Genomic DNA, 16,079 nt, shown 5'->3' on the forward strand with positions numbered 1-16,079 from the left:
TCCCATTTATGTTTGTTTACCATTAGATCCATTCTTTGGCATCAATTGAAGAAGGCCCTTTAAGGGTGTTCATCCAAATGTGTATATCTTCTTCTAGGCCATGAGGAATGGGGAGTACTGTGGCCCCAGAAACATGTTAGTCTATTAAAATTCTAACTATTAAAATTCTTCTTGGACTCTTTCATATTATGGTCTGGGGCCCACTAATTGTTTGTTTACAATTAGATTTATTCCTTGGCACCCATTGAGGAAGGCCCTTCAAGGGAGGTGTCTATTCAAGTTCTTCTAAGCCCTGATGAAGGGGGGAGTTTTGTGGCCCCCAAAATGTGTTGGTCACATTATTAACCACTTCAGCCCTGGAAGAATTGGCTGCCGAAAGGCCGGGCCATTTTTTGCATTTCGGCACTGCGTTGTTTTAACTGACAATTTGCTCGGTCGTAAGACGCTGTACCCAAACAAAATTGGCGTCCTTTCTTCCCTACAAATAGAGCTTTCTTTTGGTGGTATTTGATCATCTCTGCGTTTGTTTGTTTTTTGCGCTATAAACAAAAAAAGAGCGACAATTTTGAAAAAAAAGCAATACTTTTTGCTATAATAAATATCCCCAAAAAATATATATAAACATTTTTTTTTCCTAATTTTAGGCCGATACGTATTCTTCTACATATTTTTGGCAAAAAAAAATCCCAAATAAGTGTATATTGATTGGTTTGCACAAAAGTTATATAGCCAGATTCACGTAGACTTACGACGGCGTATCAGTAGATACGCCGTCGTAAGTCTGAATGTGCGCCGTCGTATCTTTAGGCGTATTCTGGAAACCAGATACACCTGAATTTGGCCAAGATACGACCAACGTAAGTCTCCTACGCCGTCGTATCTTGGCTGCCTATTTACGCTGGCCGCTAGGGGCGTGTACGTTCATTTACGCGTCGAATATGTAAATGAGCAAGATACGCTGATTCACGAACGTACGTACGCCCGTCGCAGTAAGCTACGCCGTTTACGTAAGGCATTTTTCCGGTGTAAAGATAAGCTATCAAAAAAATGGCGCAGCCCATGCAAGGTATGGACGTCGGAAGTGCCGTCGTATTTTACGTTGTTTGCGTAAGCCGTACGTGAATGGGGCTGGGCGTAGGTGACGTTCACGTCGAAAGCATTGAGTATTTGCGACGTGATTTTGAGCATGCGCGCGCATGCGCCGTATGAACGGCCTTCATTTACATGGGGGTCACGGTTAATTTAAATGTAGCCCGCCCACTACATGCCTACTTTGAATTAGGTGGGGTTACGCCGGCCCATTTGCGCTACGCCGACGTAACTTACGGAGCAAGTGCTTTGTGAATACGGGCCTTGCCTCACTATGTTACGTCGGCATAGTGCAAATGGGATGCGCTACGCCGGCCAAAAGTTACGCGGCTCTACGTGAATCTGGCCAATAGCGTCTACAAAATAAGGGATAATTTTTGCCCTTTTTATTCTAAATATTTTTTTTACTAGTAATGGCAGCGACCTGCGATTTTTATTGTGACTGCGATATTGCGGAGGACACATTGGACACTATTTTTGGACCATTGTCATTTATACAGCGATCAGTGCTATAAAAATGCACTGATTACTGGGTAAATGACACTGGCAGGGAAGGGGGTAACCAGTAGGGGGTAAGGAAGGGGTTAAGTGCGTCCTAGGGAGTGATTCCAACTGTGAAGGGGCTGGGCTACCAGTGACACGACAGTAATCACTGCTCCCGATGACAGGGAGCAGTAGATCAGTGTCCTGTCACTAGGCAGAACAGGGAAATGCCTTGTTTACATAGGCACCCCCACGTTCTGCCTCTCCCTGACACGAGTCCGTGGGTCACCCGGATACGGTCCAAAAAACCCGCGATGCGCGTGCGCTAGGCCGCAGATTCAAAGCAACGTACCTGTAAGTTGCTTTTTCCTGCCCGTGACATTCTGCCAACATAAATGTGCGTTAGGCAGCCGGCAAGCGGTTAATCAATAAAATTCATTTTGGATTCTTTCGCTTTATGGTCTGATGCCCACTTTTCTTGGTTTACCATTCTTTGGCACGCATCGAGGGAGACATGTTTGTATTTGAAGTTGCCTCCTCACCCAGCCAATGCACCTATATGAAGGCTTCCCACATTTTAATACGTGTAATGCCGCGTACACACGATCATTTTTCGGCATGGAAAAAAAACATTGTTTTTTGGACATGCTGAAAAATTACATTTTTTTTTCATGCCAAAAAACGATCGTGTGTACGTGGCATAAGACTCCCATTGTATCTCCAAAATTCTTAAAATTCCGAAGGCCAGGACGCTGTACGGCAAGGTAGTAGCTGCTTTGCGTCTCCGTGTTGTAGGTGGCGGCAGCCCAATCAGTCGTGTCACCGTTCTGGCTCCTGACACTGCTTTACAATTTCTCCAATTAACAGCTAATTGATCAATTAAGCAGCTCAGGGAAAAAAGAGGTGAATGGCTGGATATGGGTCAGCATTTCATTTTACGCCCGAATAAACAGAGAGCCGGGTGTGTAAATTAATCTGTATTATGAAAGTAAATAAAAAGGTTTATGTTTAAAAAATGAAAATGTCACATTTATATTACCGGAGCCTGATCAAAAAAACAGCTGATTGCATTTCAATTTTAAACCCAAATACTAGTTATGCAAATCGCTCTCGGAAATGTAATTGTGTGAGATTTTTTATTTATATAGGTGTGAGTAAATGTTTAATAAAAACCTTTTGATCCTGCCAATTTCTGCTCTCTCTGAGGCCTCCTTTAATAAGGTGACAACCAGATTTCAGTGCTAAAGGGCAGTGGTCACCCTTATCCAATCTGCTGGAGTCACTGCCCCCTGCTGGTTGATCTGAAGATTTAGCAGCTGAGGTTGCTCAACAACTTGGCCCATTTCCGGAGGAGCAGCAGCTGTACCCCTTTATGGGGACAGACAGCAGGACCTGTTAGCCTGGAGCATCATCCAATGGCTGAATGGATTGCTGTGAAAATGTAGATGTGTTTTATCCTCAATCATCACTTGCCCTCCAGAAGGTTTTATTTAAAGTGGTGTGAGTAAATGTTTAATACAAATCTTTTGATCCTGCCAGATTCTTATCTCTCTGAGGCCTCCTTTAATAAGGTGACAACCAGATTTCAGTGCTAGAGGACAGTGGTCACCCTGTGCTTTTATCCAATCTGCTGGAGTCACTGCCCCCTGCTGGTTGATCTGAAGATTTAGCAGCTGAGGTTGCTCAACAACTTGGCCTATTTCTGGAGGAGCAGCAGCTGTACCCCTTTATGGGGACAGACAGCAGGACCTGTTAGCCTGGAGAATCATCCAATGGCTGAATGGATTGCTGTGAAAATGTAGATGTGATTTATCCAGAAGGTTTTATTTATATTGGTGTGAGTAAATGTTTAATAAAAACCCTTTGATCCTGCCAGGGCAGGACTTAGGGTGGTGGGGGCCCCTGGGCTTGAGTGTTGATTGAGGGGCCCCCTGAGGCCGAGAAGCAGGGGGGTTGGGTGGTGCCGCTGATCGAACTTGTTGAGGGGGGGTGCCGCAGATCGTAGTTGTTGAGCGGGGGGTGAAGAGGATTTCTTACCTCTCTTCACCAGAAGCTGCATGGCTCTTCCTGCTTCCTCCTCCCGGGGCCCCCTATTGGGTGGGGCCCATGGGCTTGAGCCCAGTCAAGCCCAATGGTAAGTCTGGCCCTGGATCCTGCCAATTTCTGCCCTCTCTCAGGCCTTCTTTAATAAGGTGACAACCCGATTTCAGTGCTAGAGGACAGTGGTCACCCTGTGCTTTTACCCAATCTGCTGGAGTCACTGCCCCCTGCTGGTTGATCTGACAATTTAGCAGCTGAGGTTGCTCAACAACTTGGCCCATTTCCGGAGGAGAAGCAGCTGTACCCCTTTATGGGGACAGACAGCAGGACCTGTTAGCCTGAAGCATCATCCAAAAGCTGAATGGATTGCTGTGAAAATGTAGATGTGATTTATCCTCAATCAGAAGGTTTTACCTCCCCTTCATGACCAGGCCATTTTATGTTATTCAGCACTGCACTAATTTAATTGACAATTGTGCAGTCGTGTGACACTGTACCCATATGAAATGTATGACATTTTTTCATCACAAATAGAGCTTTCTTTTAGCAGTATTTGCTCAGCACTGCAGTTTTTATTTTCTGCGTTATAGACCAAAAAAAGACCAATAATATTTAAAAAAAAACAATATTTTTTACTTTTTCCTAAAAAACATATCCAATTTTTTTCTTTTTAATCTAATGTTTTTCATAAATTTAGGCCAATATGTATTCTGCTACATGTTTTTGGAAAAAAAATACCATTAAGCGTATATTGATTGGTTTACGCTAACGCTACAGAGTCTATAAACTATAGTATATATTTATGAATTTTTTTTATACTAGTAATGGTGGCGATCAGCGACTTATAGCGGGACCACGATATTACAGCGGCCTGTCGGACACTAACTGACACTTTTGGCCCTTTGCAGGAACCAGTGACATTAATACAGTGATCAGCACTGTCACTGTACTAATGACACTGGCTGGGAAGGGGTTAAACATCTAGGGCAATTAATAGGTTAACTGTGTGCCTTGCCAGTGTTTTTGTGTACTGTGTGACGTGCTTTTACTAGGGGAAGAGGTGGATTTTATTCTCTGCTTTGCAGGAACACAAAATCCATCCCTTCCCCCTGTCAGAACGAAGATCTGCCTTGTTTAAGCCTCAGTTCTGTGTGTTGTACCGACGATCGTCAAGTGCCCAGCTCCCACAGATCGGCTTCTGCTTTGATTAATCACAGCAGAGGCCGCTCACTGGTTGAGCCTGTGTGCCCCCTGCAGGTCAAAGTGCAAATTCACATATATATATATAGTATATGTCGGGGATATGCAATTAGCGGACCTCCAGCTGTTGCAGAACTACGATTCCCATGAGGCATAGCAAGGCTCTGACAGCCACAAGCATGACACCCAGAGTCAGAGGCATGATGGGACTTGTAGTTTTGCAACAGCTGGAGGTCCGCTAATTGCATATCCCTGGTATATGTAATCCTGCACAAGAGAGCCACCCTGTAGCAGTAAATCTGCTATGGGGTGGACAGCAAGTGGTAAATAAGGTTTCAGTGCTAGAGGACAATGGTCACCCTGTGCTTTTATCCAAGTTGCTGCAGTCACTGCCCCCTGCTGGTTGACCTGACAATTTAGCAGCGGAGGTTGCTCAACCACTTGTTACTGGAGGAGGAGCAGCTGTACCCCTTTATGGGGACAGACAGCAGGACCTGTAAGCCTGGAGCATCATCCAGTGGCTGTATGGATTGCTATGAAAATGTAGATGTGATTTATCCTTAGCATGATACATCTCCACAGAGTTGCTGCTTGAACAGAGCTACAGAGGAGAATAATTTATTCATTGATGTATAGATTATTACATAGACCTTTTTTTATTTGTTTTTTTTTTTAAGTAGAAATAAAGTCAAACATTTTTGTTTTATTGGGGAGATTTGCCTTCACAGCCGAAACTGGAAATGAGAGGAAATGCCTCCGAAGTGAGGGGATCCTGGGGTGTTATTTTGCCCAAAATTTGGGTCTATTTATAAGACATTCGTCGGACAAATGTCACACATATTTGTTCAGGCTGGAATACATTTATATTATATTTTTAACCACTTAAGACCCGGACCTTTATGCAGGTAAAGGACCTGGCCAGTTTTTGCGATTCGGCACTGCGTCACTTTAACTGACAATTGCGCGGTCGTGCGACGTGGCTCCCAAACAAAATTGGCGTCCTTTTTTCCCCACAAATAGAGCTTTCTTTTGGTGGTATTTGATCACCTCTGCGTTTTTTATTTTTTGCGCTATAAACAAAAATAGAGCGACAATTTTGAAAAAAAAAACAATATTTTTTACTTTTTGCTATAATAAATATCCCCCAAAAAGATATAAAATAAAAAATGTTTTCCTCAGTTTAGGCCGATACGTATTCTTCTACCTATTTTTGGTAAAAAAAATCGCAATAAGCGTTTATCGAAAAATGTTTTTACTACTAATGGCGGCGATCAGCGATTTTTTTCGTGACTGCGACATTATGGCGGACACTACGGACAATTTTGACACATTTTTTGGGACCATTGTCATTTTCACACCAAAAAATGCTATACAAATGCATTGTTTACTGTGAAAATGACAGTGCAGTTTGGGAGTTAACCACTAGGGGGTGCTGAAGGGGTTAAGTGTGACCTCATATGTGTTTCTAGCTGTAGGGGGGTGGGGCTGCACGTGTGACATCATTGATCGTGCTTCCCTATAACAGGGAACACATGATCAATGAAGCTGCCACAGTGAAGAATGGGGAAGCTGTGTTTACACACAGCTCTCCCCGTTCTTCAGTTCCGGGGACCGATCGCGGGACTCCGGCGGTGATCTGGTCCGCGGGTCCCGCGGTCACGGAGCTCCGGACCGGGTCGCGGGCTGGGCACTTAAAGAGGACGTACAGGTACGTGCTTGTGCCCAGCCGTGCCATTCTGCCGACGTATATCTGCAGGAGGCGGTCCTTAAGTGGTTAATATTTTTAATTATTACTTGCTGGTAAGTTAATTGGCCCTAGTATGTGTATGTATAAATGTGAGTTAAGGACCTTAGATTGTAAGCTCCTTGAGGGCAGGGAATGGTGTGGATGTATAAGGCCTCGTACACACGACCGAACATGTCCGCTGAAACTGGTCCGGCGGACCAGTTTCCGCGGACATGTTCGGTCGTGTGTAGGGCCGACCGGACAATTTTCCGGCCGACCGGACAGGTTTCCAGCGGACAAATGTTTCTTAGCATGCTAAGAAACATGTCCGCCGGACATGTCCGATGGTCAGTATGACTCAAGTGATTCGACGCATGCGTGGAAGCATTGAACTTCCGGGTTCACGCACGTCGCCGCGTCATCGTCACCGCGTCGTCTGTCCGCGGGAAATTTGGTCTGATGGTGTGTACAGCCATCAGACCAAATGATCCCAGCGGACATGTCCGATGAAAACGGTCCGCGGACCATTTTCATCGGACAGGTCCGCTCGTCTGTACGAGGCCTAATATGTAAAGTGCTGCGTAAGTTGACAGCGCTATATAAGTACCTGTAATCATTTCCCATTATAATGACCTTTGGGACACCTTGTAGATGAATTCCTATGATTTTTAGCTCCACCTAGTGGCCAAAATGCGGTATCGTTTTCTAAAATACCTTGATGAGAAACGATATCACATTTTGGCCACTAGATGGAGCTGACGATCATAGGAATTCACCTACAGGGTGTTCCAAAAGTTGCCATACATCGAGAAAACGGAAAATTGTAGCTAACTGTCCCTTTATTTACAAAGTATTAATTATAACATTTTACAAAATAATAATGATTAAAAATACTAAAAATATAATATAAAATATATTATTATTCCTACGTATGGAGACTTTTCGGACACCCTGTATTAAAAAAAAATGTGTTTAGCTTGCGCGAATGTGTGTGACATTCGTCCAATGAATGTTTCCCCTTTGGGATATTTCCCCCTGTATCACTCCCGGTGATAATGGTCACCAGGACAAATAGAGAGGGTGAATCTCCTTGACAAGGATAAAAACCTGACAGGGGTTCTAACCCCTATTCGCTCTATCCAAAATGTAAAAAAATAAAAGTTTTGCCTCTAGTTATACTTTATTTTGTTTTTGCCACTTAATTTATGAACTGTTTCTTTTTGTTTGACACTCTATGAATTGTGTTTCCTGCAGTTGATCAGCACTATGGGCCAGATTCACGTAGGTGAGCGGCGGCGTAACGTATCGTAGATACGTTACACCGCCGCAAGTTTTCATCGCAAGTGCCTGATTCACAGAGCACTTGCAATGAAAACCTACGCCGGCGGCCTCCGGCGCAAGGCGGGCCAATTCAAATGGGCGTGTGCCATTTAAATTAGGCGCGCTCCCGCTTCGCAATTCCCGTCGTGCTTTGCGCGCCGTGACGTCATTTTTCCGAACGACGACGCGCGTAGCGTACTTCCGTATTCCCGGACGTGTTACGCAACCGACGTTAAATTTTAAATTTCGACGCGGGAACGACGGCCATACTTTAAACAGCAATACGTTTGCTGAGTAAAGTTAAGGCAGGTCAAACGACGACTAACTTTGCGATGGGAAACTAGACTAGCAGCGACGTAGCGAACGCGAAAATCCGTCGGGAATCGCCGTAACTTCTAATTTGCATACCCGACGCTGGTTTACGACGCAAACTCCCCCCAGCGGCGGCCGCGGTACTGCATCCTAAGATCCGACAGTGTAAAACAATTACACCTGTCGGATCTTATGGATATCTATGCGTAACTGATTCTATGAATCAGCCGCATAGATAGAAACAGAGATACAACGGCGTATCAGGAGAAACGCCGTCGTATCTCTTTGGTGAATCTGGCCCAATGTTAGTGTTGCACGTATTGTCCTTTCACGTTTGTATTGTTATCTTATTATCACACCAGCTGATACATTGTTCATGTATACAAGATTAGCATTAGCACTACACATAGAGATAGCGTTTTCTATAAATATAACACGTGTGATTTCACGCGGTGCCCTGTGTGTGTGTGGAAAAGTGTCAGAAAATACTCTATTCTCCGGGGGAAAAAACTGTCAATATTGTTGAACTCTACAGGATTTTCTTTTTTTCAGAGAACAGCTTTTTTTCAGAGAACAGCTATACTGAATCGTGGAAATGCCGCATTAAAGTGGTTGTAAAGGTATTTTTTTTATTATTTTTTTTAAAATAACAAACATGTTATACTTACCTGCTCTTTGCAAGGGTTTTGCACAGAGTGGCCCCGATCCTCCTTATCTGGGGTCCCCCGGTGGCGCTCCTCCTCTTTATCGAGTGCCCCCAAGGAGAGCCGCATTCCATAGGGGGCGCACTCCCGAGTCCTGCTGCTGCATCCATTGACACAGACAGCAGGACTCGGCCCCGCCCCTCATGTCACTGGATTTGAGTGACAGCAGCAGGAGCCAATGGCTGCTATTAATCTACCCCCTGAGGATCTAAGGCAGCTGCTGTGCCTGTTCTCATCTCGGGGAACGATCGGATTCAGGTAAGGAAAAGGGGGGGCTCTGGGGGGCATCTGCAGCACAGGTTTTACATCTTAATACATAGAATGCATTAGGGTGAAAAACCTTGTGGCCCGGATTCAGATACAATAGTGTATCTATCGGCGGGCGTAACGTATCTCAGATACGTCACACCGCCGTAACTTAGGGCGCAAGTTCCGTATTCATAAAGAACTTGCGCCCTAAGTTACGGGGGCATAATGTATGTGGTCCGGCGTAAGCCTGCCTAAATTAAATGTGGATGATGTGGGCGTGTTTTATTTAAATTAATAGTGACCTCACGTATTTGACGTTTTTTACGAACGGCGCATGGGCCATCCGTGAACGTTTCAAAGTGCGCATGCTCCAAATTACGCCGCAAACTGTCAATGCTTTTGACGTGAACGTAACTTACTTACAGCCCTATTCGCGAAAGACTTACGAAAACGACGTAATCGACGGAAAATTAGACGCTGGCCCGACGTCCATACTTAACATTACGTACGCCTCATAGACCCAGGGGTAACTTTACGCCGGAAAAAGCCTGACGTAAAAAAATGCGCCGGGCGGATGTACGTTTCTGAATCGGCGTATCTACCTAATTTGCATATTCCTCGCGTAAATTGACGTGAGCGCCACCTAGCGGCCAGCGTAAATATGCAACTAAGATACGACGGCGTAAGAGACTTACGCCAGTCGGATCTTAGCAAAATTCTAGAAGTTACGCGGCGTATCAATAGATACGCCAGCGTAATTTCTTTATGAATCCGGGCCCAGGACTTTACAACTCCTTTAACCCCTTCCTTATCGAGTCATCGTAAAATGACGTTGGCAGGAACCCTCCCTCCCTTTTTTTTTCCTAGCATCCCTTTGGGAATATAGACCAAAAAATTTCATTTTTGTTTCAGGTGATGCTAGAAGTAATATATATATATATATACACACACATATTCCCTATGGGAATATCCACCAAAGATGAAATTTTTGTTTCAGGGGATGCTAGAAATATATATATATATATATATATATATATATATATATATATATATATATATATATATATATATATATATATATATATATATATATATATATATATATATATATATATATATATATATATATATATATATATATATATATATATATATATATATATATATATATATATATATATATATATATATACTGTTACTGATCAAAATTTTTCTGTTCGATTAATTTTGTTTTTTTAATCGATTAATCGACTAATTTCGATTAATTATAACGCACATACAGATCCAACTACTTTTAGCCGATCTCCTTGCAGGCTGATTCCAAGTGCAGCTACCAACCACTGGAAAAATGGATAGCGGGATACAAAAAACACACAAAGGCAGCACTGGATGGGAATAGCATTAAAACTTTTATAGTCTTCAAGAAGGTAACAAAATAAATATTGCACTAGAGATAAAATCGATGTAGCTACATAAACTGTAAAAATGGTGCGAGTAATACCAAACGGTACCAAAATCAGTCATAAAAACATGTAGCTAGGTATGATACTGGTATAAAAATGTGTCCAACGATACCACTGCTGAATCCAGATGAGGAGGAGTTAACATCAGTCCGTCGGCATGTAGATGTCCCGTGAAGGGAACTATCACAACTCCCAGTGGATGGTTGTAGAATCCCAGGGTGATAGAGGGAAGTTATAGAGGGAAGTGTAACAGCCCTTGCGTGTGGCAGATAGTAAGGTCCCGCCGGCATGCAGATATGAAGGCACAGCAAAGGAGCCCTTCAGATGGACACGGCAAGCCCCGCCGCTGTCCGTGACGTCACCGGATCTCCGACGAAACTCCCTGAAGGCCCAGAAGCCGGCGGAGAGGTACCAATCAAAAGATTTTGATCGATCAAAAAAAGTAAGGTTAATCGATTAATTAAAAGTAAATTTGCACAGCCCTAATATATATATATTTTTTTCTAGCATCCCTTTGGGAATATCCACCAAAAATTTAATTTTTGTCTCAAGGGATGATATAAGTAAAAAAAATATATATATATATACCCTTTGGGAATATCCACCAAAAATAAATTTTAAATATATTTTTTTAGCTCTAGCATCCTCTGAAACAAAAATATATATATACGTCCTTGCCTTCTAGCGGGTGGGGGGTCCGATCGGGACCCCCTCCGTTGCGTGCGGCGGGAGGATTCCCTCGGGGAGCGATCCGGGACGACGGCGCTGCTATTCGTTTCTAGCCGCTCCGTCGCGATCGCTCCCCGGAGCTGAAGAACGGGGAGAGCCATATGTAAACACGGCTTCCCCGTGCTTCACTGTGGTGGCTGCATCGATCGTGTGATCCCTTTTATAGGGAGACTCGATCGATGACGTCAGTCCTACAGCCACGCCCCCCTACAGTTGTAAACACACACTAGGTGAACACTAACTCCTACAGCGCCCCCCTGTGGATAAATCCCAAACTGCAATTGTCATTTTCACAATAAACAATGCAATTTAAATGCATTTTTTGCTGTGAAAATGACAATGGTCCCAAAAATGTGTCAAAATTGTCCGAAGTGTCCGCCATAATGTCGCAGTCACGAAAAAAATCGCTGATCGCCGCCAATAGTAGTAAAAAATTTTTTTTTTATAAAAATGCAATAAAACTATCCCCTATTTTGTAAACGCTATAAATTTTGCGCAAACCAATCGATAAACGCTTATTGCGATTTTTTTTACCGAAAATAGGTAGAAGAATACGTATCGGCCTAAACTGAGGAAAAAAAAATGTTTATATATGTTTTTGGGGGATATTTATTATAGCAAAAAGTAAAAAATATTGCATTTTTTTCAAAATTGTCGCTCTATTTTTGTTTATAGCGCAAAAAAGAAAAACCGCAGAGGTGATCAAATACCACCAAAAGAAAGCTCTATTTGTGGGGAAAAAAGGACATCAATTTGTTTGGGAGCCACGTCGCACGACCGCGCAATTTTCTGTTAAAGCGACGCAGTGCCGAATCGCAAAACCTGGCCTGGGCATTTAGCTGCCTAAAGGTCCGGGGCTTAAAGCGGTTGTAAACCGCATATATAATTTTTTTTTTTTTTTTACCTGCAAGGCAAAATGCATAATCAGCTAGTATGCACCGCATACTAGCTGATTATGAAATACTTACCTCAAAACGAGGTGAACAACACTTACCTGGTTCACGCCGAGCGAGATGTCATCTTGCTCCGGCGTGTCTTCCGGGTATCGCCGCTCCAGCGCTGTGATTGGCTGGAGCGGCGCCGCTCCAGCGCTGTGATTGGCTGGAGCGCCGATGACGTCACTACCGCGCATGAGATTTAAAATCGGCAAGGTCCGGCGGCTGCCGGATCTTCCGCCGTGGATCCCCCCTGCGCATGCGCCGCCCGCATTGCGAGGGGAATATCTCCTAAACCGTACAGGTTTAGGAGATATTCTTTTTACCTACAGGTAAGCCTTGTTATAGGCTTACCTGTAGGTAAAAGTGCAAATTTAAGGTTTACAACCGCTTTAAGTGGTTAATTCTTAGAAAAAAATCACAAATCACATTTTCAAAAAATAAAAAATGGAAAAGCGAAAAAACTAAATAAAAAAATAAATTAAAAAAATTAAAAATAAAATGCAAAAGCAAAAAAAAAAATTGCAAAAGCAATACCAGCTTTTCAAGAATCAGGCGCAATATCTGCCGCCTTTCATGACCGATGAATAAATACCAGAAACGGCGTTAAAACCAGCCGGACACAAACCTCTCCGGAAATATGATTTATTTTCTTTAACGTTTGTACATCATCACTATCTCTACAATAAGATTTATCACCCATAAATCTGCAATTGGCTAAAAATCACGGCGGCGCATGTTGTCCTCCCCGCTGTCATCTTCTCTATGACCTCACGGCTCTTCATATTAAAGGAGCAGAAAATGTTCCAAGGTTGTCAGGACAACCCCCGCCGGGGCAGCCCTCACCGTCACCCTAACAGCTTTATTTTATTATGTCTGCAAAGTTGCATTTCACCAGAAGATTCCATAGTGCGCGTCTTCATCAGGACCTTTAATGGAAAAATAAAATGATATAATAGAAACCGTATCGGAGATCCTAAAGCGTTGTGGTTAACCTCTGTATGTGAAAGCCCAAGCGGTCTACTTAAAGCTGAAATTTAAGCTTCTTTTATGGTTCCTCCTTTCCTCCCTCGTCAACATGGTAATGACATTTTGAAATAAAATACTTCCCCTGTCATTACAGACCTTATTTTAGATCCAATGATGTCATCACTGAGTCTCCGTGCTTCTCTATGCAATGCAGGCAGACCGTGGCTGGTGGGAGGGGCTGGCAGGGTTCTCTGATGACATCACAGCCTGATGCAAGCAGTGGGTGGGCCCTTGGGAGGAGGAGTTATGCAAATATCAAAAGATCTTGATGTCAATCTGGAGAAGAGGGGCGTTCCTAGGAAGGTTGTATTTGCACACAGACCGCCCAAGGTAACGCCCACATGTGATGCTGAGCCTCCACCGATTGGAAGAACTGAAATCCAATGAATGAAAGGGGTGGACCAGCTTGAGGCGGGCTCATTTCTGCATTTCTTTGTTTCCTCCCCAAGCTGGCCCACCCCTTTCATTCATTGGACTTCAGATATCCGACTTGCAGCAGCTTCTAATGCACGTTGTGAGAAGCTCACAGTGTGCAGAGGAATCGGAGTAATCCAGGAGAGGAGCCCCTGCAACTGTGGAAGAATCAATAGGTGGCTGGAGATCAGATTTAGGGGCAGATCCACAAAGAGAGTACGCCGGCGTACTTTCAAATTTCCAGCGTCGTATCTTTGTTTTGAATCCTCAAAACAAGATACGACGGGATCTGGGTTAGATCCGACAGAAGTACGTCTTCGTACGCCGTCGGATCTTAGATGCAATTCTTCAGCGTCCGCTGGGTGGCGTTCACGTCGTTTTCTGCGTCGAGTATGCAAATTAGCTATTTCCGACGATCCACGAACGTACGAGCGGCCAACGCATTCTTTCATGTCGTCTCTAGTCGGCTTTTTCCGGCGTATAGTTAGAGCTATCTGGTGGCGTACTCAATGTTAAGTATGGCCGTCGTTCCCACGTCGAATTTAATTTTTTTTATTTTGTTTGCGTAAGTCGTCCGTGAATCGGGCTGGATGTAATTTACGTTCACGTTAAACCAATGACGTCCTTGCGACGTCATTTAGCGCAATGCACGGCGGCAAATTTTAGGGACGGGGCATGCGCAGTTCGTTCGGCGCGGGGACGTGCTTCATTTAAATGAAACACGCCCCCTACTCACCGCATTTGAATTCCGCGCCATTACGCCGCGAGAAATACACTACGCCGCCGTAACTTATGGTGCAAATTCTTTCTGGATTCAAAGCTTTGAAAAGTAAGTTACAGCAGCGTAGCGTATCTCACATACGCTGCGCCCATGCAATTGTATGAGAATCTGCCCCATAAAGTTTATTTATAACTTTATTTATAGTTTTTGTTTTGTTTTTTGGGATGGAGTGTGGAAGTGTTGGAACCCCATCAGGTTTTTTATTGCTGCCTTTGTCCCCCCCGTCAGAGAGTGGAGTTGAGCCGAACACCCAAATACACCAAAATACAAATAGAATACATGTGATTTAGAATGGAATTGGAAAAATTTGATTCGATTTGTATAAACAAAACCAAACGAATTACGAAAATGAATTCATGTAAATAACGAATCAAAACGAAACAAGTTCTGCACGCGTCTAATAGGGACTTTCGATTTTTCACACCAAAACTCCTGAACATGTAAAAAGTTGGGACCCGAGAACTATATTAAAGTCTATAGGACCCAAACTTGAAAAATCAAAAGTCCCCATTAGACACGTGCAGAATTTGTTTCAATTCGATTCGTTATTTACATAAATTCATTTTGTTCATTTTCGGAATTCTTTGGTTTTGTTTATTCAAATCGAATCAAATTTTTCCAATTCCATTCTAAATCAAATTTATTCTATTTGTATTTTGGAAGATGGTTATATTCTTTCCATTCCATTGTATTCTATTTTTTTATTTTCCATTCTGTTTTTTTTTTCTATTATATTTGAATTCGAATTGAATTTATTCTATTCGAAATTCAAATTTATTCTATTTCAAAATTCAAATTTATTTGATATTTGAATTTTGGAAAGTGGTTATATTGGTATTTTCTATTCTATTCCATTCTTTTTTATTGTTTATTCTGTTCTATCCTAATTCCAATTCCAATTTATTCTATTCAAAATTCGAATTTCATAAGAGGGTTATATTCCTTCTATTTTATTATGTTCTATTCTATTTTTTATTCTATTCTATTCCTTTTTTTCTATTCTATTTTCTTTTTTCTTTTCTTTTCTATTCTGTATGTTCTGTTTTACTCTATTCCTTTATTTTCTATTCTATCCCTTTTTTTCTATTCTTTTATTTTCTATTTTGTTGTGTTTTACTCTATTATATTCTATTCTTTTATTTCCTATTATATGCTTTTATATTCTCTTCAGAAATTCAAATTCAATTCGAAAACCATTCAAATTAGATTAGAAAACTATTCAAATTAGATTAGAAAACTATTCAAATTAGATTAGAAAACTATTCGAATTCCAATGTCGTACAACTTTTTGTTTTTTTATTTTGGATTTCTTTCAATTCAGTACTATTGTAATTCCGAAAATTCTGATACATCCACCCGCAATCGCTTCAGAGAGGGCCAGAATGGGAATCTCTCAATGTAAACAGGCAGATCACCGTTCTGACACGAAGGAGAGACAGATCTGCTGTTCCTAGCGCGCGCCCGCGATCCACGGCTGGGCACTTAAAGAGGAGGTACCTGTACGTGGATGTGCCCAGCCGTGACATTCTGCCGACGTATCTGTGCAGGAGGCGGTCCTTAAGTGGTTAAAGTAAACTTTTTAGCACTCTTAACAATTTTTTTTCT

Source organism: Rana temporaria, chromosome 10 (genome assembly GCF_905171775.1).
Source record: "Rana temporaria chromosome 10, aRanTem1.1, whole genome shotgun sequence".
In the NCBI taxonomy this organism is placed as follows: Eukaryota; Metazoa; Chordata; class Amphibia; order Anura; family Ranidae; genus Rana; species Rana temporaria.